This window comes from Crocuta crocuta, unplaced genomic scaffold (genome assembly GCF_008692635.1).
Source record: "Crocuta crocuta isolate KB4526 unplaced genomic scaffold, BGI_CrCroc_1.0 scaffold150, whole genome shotgun sequence".
Classification (NCBI taxonomy): Eukaryota; Metazoa; Chordata; class Mammalia; order Carnivora; family Hyaenidae; genus Crocuta; species Crocuta crocuta.
Window position 1 is genome coordinate 134546 of NW_027527439.1, and position 5768 is coordinate 140313.

A 5768-nucleotide genomic window follows, 5' to 3' on the forward strand; every position below is an offset into this window, starting at 1 on the left:
CACTTAGGTCATGATCTCGCGGTTCAAGGGTTCGAGCCCCGCGTCGGGCTCTGTGCTGACTGCCAGCTCAGAGCCTGGAGCCTGTTTCAGAGTCTGTGACTCCCTCTCTCTCTGACCCTCCCCTGCTCACGCTGTCTCTCTCTCTCCTAGAAATAAATAAAAATATTTAATAAAAAAAATAATAAGTAAGGTCAATGGCCATGACCTAGAGAGAAACCAACCAATCCACATAAAATGGAATCTATAGGTTTAACACTCTACAGACATTAAGATAACTGGGTCTTTGATACCCCTGCAGGGTTCCTATAACTCAGTGGGGAATTTTATATAGTTAATACATTTGACCTTCTGTAAAATTGCTAATTGTTTTAATTATCATATTTAAGGACCCAATTCTCTTCTTTTCCTCTATTGCTGAATTATATTTTCATCATCACTTAGTAACAGTGCGTTTATTCCAGTGCAATAGCTACACCACAACAAAGAAATAATTGCAAGTCTTATCTCCTATAGGCAGGAAATACATTTCTCTTATTTTTTCATGCTAAGGAAAGGACTACAAACAAAGATTTTCATCATAATTTCAACAGTTTTCCAACTTTAAGTTTAACCTACTAATATTCAAACCTTAATTTTTCATTCTCTTCTTCTTCCCTGTCACTCTATTCTCCCTTCTTTAGAAGACCCAAACAACAATTCTTAACTATAAGCTTATATAAAAGAATTTCATTTTCTTGTTGCCTTCTTTAGGAACACTATCATCCATCTGATTAAAGTTATGGATTTTTTTTCATGTAAGTTTTCTGTGCTGTAAAAAATAAATAAATAAAAGAACTGACTTGTCACAACTATCTCTTCCCATGAAATCTCTGGTTTCAGTAATTTGCAGCGAAAAAAAAGGGTAAAATAAATAATATGAATTAGTAAGGATGCATCTTGTTTACATTTCTAGTGACACAAAAAGAGACTAGCAAAGAAGTTGGGACTTTTTATGCTCAGCCAACAATTTCCTTTGAAAACTGTTTTTGAATTGAGAAGAACTTAAGGATTTTGTGGACTGCCTCTCTCATAAAATATTGAAGACCCTAAGTTAGTTCACCTTGCACCCCCTGGTGGGTTAGAGACTAGAGAAACACATGATAATTAATACCATTTTGTTGATTTTAAAAAATGTCTATAGATATTTCTGAAAACATTGCTGTGGTTGGTAAAAACTAAAGTCCCAAAACTTCCTTGTAACTGGGTAAAAAAAGTCAAATCTTTAATGTTTACCAAGTTAAAGAATCTGATTATAGAAAAAGAGTCCATTTTTCTGTTTTTTTTAAATACATTTTGTCTAGGAGAATTTTTGCCTAAATATCAGTGAAGTCTCGGTCTCCTATGGAGTAAAAATTCCAGAAAAATTAATGATTCCAGAGCAGGCTGACTGGCTATAACTCTTAGCTGGAGGTAGAGTGATAAAGCAGAAAAATATGGGGTTTGGACCTGAAAGGTTCAATTCAATTTCCAATATTAGTTCCTTGTAGGTACATGAACTTATATAAGTTGCTTATCCCTCTTGAACTTCAATTTTACAGCAAAACAATTTGAACAATAAAATAAACTTCCTTGGATCATTTTTAATGATGAAAGATACCACATGTAAATTGTTTAATATAACATGAAACTCTGTTATGTGCAGGATTGTATCTTTCCCACATTCAAATGTTGAAGCTCTAACCCCCACTGACTCAGAATGTGACTGTTTTGGAGACAGGGCCTCTAAAGAGGTAGCCAAGGTAAAATAAAGTCATTTGGATGGGCTCAAATCAATATGACTGTGTCCTATAAGAAGAGGAGATTAGGACACAGACATGGGTATGCACCAAGGAAAGACCGTGTGAGGGCACAACAAGATGTCCACCTGCAAGAAAAGGAAAGAGTCCTCAGAAGAAACCAACCCTTCAGACAACTTGATCTTGGGATTTTAGTCTCCAAGACTGTGAGAAAATAAATTTCTGTTGTTTAAGCATCTAGTGTGTGATATATTTTATAGCAAACTAGTTCAGGGTCATAATGGACTCTTGACAGATACAAGTTATTGTTGTTAGTTTGTTTGTTTTTTTCACTGAGGTACCAGATATAAGCATCTAACCTGGATGAACAGAGCTGGCTCATAATTGATGTTAAGTGACCGTCCACTAAGTGAATTATAGGCATGCATTGCAAAGTATGAATGATGAAAACGTTCCCAGCCAGCATACCACAGTGCTAGAAATTCCCAGCTTATTCAGGTTAGAACACTAAAGAGTCTTTTTAAGATATACATTAAGCCATTATCATCCATTAACAACTTCAGACAAATAATTTAGAAGATTATCTCTAGTCTTAGAGACATGGATTTTGAGAGCATAATATCCAGAGAAAGTTTATTTTCAAAGGGGAGAAAGAGAAGGAAAGACACAGGCCACTGTGGGTGAGGAAAATGCTCCATAGAGTTGCCAAAGAAATAACAGAGACAATGAGTTTAGAAGAGACACTCAAACCAAATTAAGGTGCTGATAAAGGGATTCTGGAGACAAATTTTCTCATACCATAGTTTGCCTATGAAGGAGAATTGTTTATTCCTAGGAGACAATATCGGGGTGTGTGTGTGGGTGTGGGTGTGTGTGTGCAGGCGCACGCGTACGCCTGCATTCTCATTCAAATTTCTGCTGCAGAATCAGAACAGTCACACAGGACCATGAGTTTAAAGTTAATTCAGATGTCAAAAGTTAAATTACATTGCGGCATGGCTACCATTGAGACACAAATGATGAGAAGAAAGGTAAGTTTGTAGGAGGTGAAGAAGAGAATTGAAGAAGGGAGTGAGGAAATAAAATGGAAATACAAAGACATATGAAGACTAGCCACAAGATAATTTAAACAAAGGAGATCTAAGCACAGAAGAAATATAGACTCAGAAAACTCAAAATACTTCTTTAAAAGCTGTTGTCATTGTTATTCATTTCTTCATCATATTGAACACAAATCCCAATCAGTGCAATTTAAGATCATCTCACCCTGGAGAATACTAGTTAAGGGCTTTCTCTCTTAATAAGTTTTCATGAAGTTTAACCACCTCTGACTTGGAGGAAAACAACAAAACAAAATGAAGAAAAATAGAAAGAAATTAAAGGGGGAGAATCAAATGATCCTACTGAAGGCTGACAACTTCTATTTGACTAGAAGTGAATACCAACGCCAACTAGTTAGTTTGGTTGTCTGGTCAAGAAATATTAAATCTAAAATTTTAAACTAGAAGGGAACTTAGAGAGATATTTATGTCCTCATTTACAAAACGATGGGGTTGGACTACATGAATGTAATATCCATTCCAGCCATATTATTTTTGTGATTTGGCAACACAGCCAATTTCTTTCATTTCTTCTGCTTATATGGCATTAGCAAAGATTGCAATGGACAAGTGAGCATAAAATTAAATGACATGAGGCTCATAATTGTAAATTATCAAAAGGATAAATCAGTGCTGAATCAGATCATTTTCCAGTAAGTTCAGGGTTGGGCATTTGGCTTTTACTTTTCATATGATCAGCCCAGAGTTTAGGTGTGAAGTCATTTCTTGGACAAGGACAACTTTAACGTTTCGTTCACCAAATCTGAGTTTCATTTAAAATTTCTTTGTTGCCCATTGTTTGACAGTTCCAAGTCACTCACCAGCAACACTTTCTTTATCTGGTACAGACTATGGAAACAAAGATGCCAGAACGTGAATAACCATGATTCTTACGACAGAACTTTCCATCCCAGTAAAAGGTCTAAGATGCCATTTTGTAAACTGGTGATAAAAACAAATTCTCAGCTGAATAAATTCTCAGCCTATACATGACTGCAAAATGCCTATGACAAAATATGTCTTGAACACAATAGCTTGCTTTAAAAATTGTTTTTAGGGGCACTTGGGTGGCTCAGTTGGTTGAGTGTCTGACTTCACTCAGGTCCCCATCTCACAGTTCATGAGTTCAAGTCCACATCAGGCTCTGTGCTGACAGCTCAGAGCCTGGAGCCTTCTTCAGATTCTGTGTCTCCTCTCCCTCTTCTCCTCTTCTCCTCCCCCATTCACTCCCTGTTTTCTCTCTGTCTCTGTCTCTCTCTCTTTCCCTCTCTCTCAAAAATAAACATTAAAAAAGTTAAAAAAAATTAAAACTGCTTCAGATCAAAGGGTTAACAAAATAAATCAACACATGAACCAACACATGAACCTGTAAAGTCCATAAGGAGTAAACTTCCAGTTCTCCTTGAGTTTTGTCAGAAATGAAAATCAGAGGGTTCGTGGCTTTAAATTATTGCTTCAGATGACACCAAAAATGAAGATTCTTTTCTCTTTTTTAATGTTTACTTATTATTGAGAGAGAGAGAGAAGAAACAGAGTGTGCGTGTGGTGGGAAGAGTGGACAGGGCTCGATGCAGGGCTCGAACTCACAAACTGTGAGACCATGATCTGAGCCGGAGTCAGCAGCTTAATCAACTGAGCCACCCAGGTGTCCCTAGTTTGCAAGTTTCTTGAGAGCAAGAGCCATTTCCTGTTCATATTTGTACCTTTGATGGCATTTCACTTAATACATAACAGGTATTTTATATACATAAGTAGAATATATAAAACAAAGAGGTACTTTTGTGAACTGAGACAGATTAGAAGCATTAGAAATGCATCCAGCCAGAGCTCATTTATAAAGCATAATTTTCCTTCGGGAGTTCTGGTCTTATACTGGCCTGGAACAGGAACAGCACTAGATCAGGATGAACCAAAAAATGACTTGAAAAAAGATAAATGTAATTCAAATAGCATTAAAAGCTTAATTTTGAGCTTTTTTATGTAGGAGGTATGCTATGAAGTATAAAATAGTTCAGATAAACAACAAGAGTCAGATGCATGCAGATGGAAAACTCATTTGATTTGTTATTACATTTTTGCATATGGAATTATGGAATCATAGGTGATATATCCATAAATAGCTAGTAAAGTTTAACTGAAAGGTGGATAACTTATGTCCTTTTTATGAATGGATTGCCTCACCTGGATTTTCCATTTCATGCCTTGGAGCTTGTTAAATTGAACATAAACATAGAGGTTTGAGGGCTATCATTTGCTAGCTCAGGTTTAGGAAGGAAGTATTCAGGTCAAGTCATAAGTCTTTCAAAGACATTGCAGGCCAGGTATAGATTGAATTATGATTGGTTTTTTGCCACTTTAACCTCGGAGTAACATAGGAATTGGTACTGTTCCTTATTACCATCTTCCAGGAGAGGAAAACATGCAACAAAACAGATGCAAATATTTTTCCAGGGCTCCTGGGGTTTCCAATCTATGTCACTGAAGGGAAATCTACATATTTTACTCTGCTGATATGTTTAGTAATCACAACATTCACAACATGCGTGTTGTATGGTCTGCTTTTGTAACAATGCCCTAGATAATTGAAATCGGCAATCTAGTTTCAAAAAACCCTGCCACTTCATCGATCAAACTAGAATAAGGACTCACTTGGCTTGAGTAATCTAAGCATGACATTTAAATAAGGGTACATTATGAACAGTTTTCCTTCCCTGCTGAGTGGCACGTGCACTTGGAAGAACAGACAGATCTTGTTGCTCCCTGATAAGGTCAGAGAAGCTTAGCTAGAATGTAGTGATGCTTAAAGCTCATTGGTTTTGCCTCTGGAGCACAAGGCTGTTACTATGACTACAAAGCTGTGGTTGCTGCCGTTGCTACGGCATCCACAGCCTTT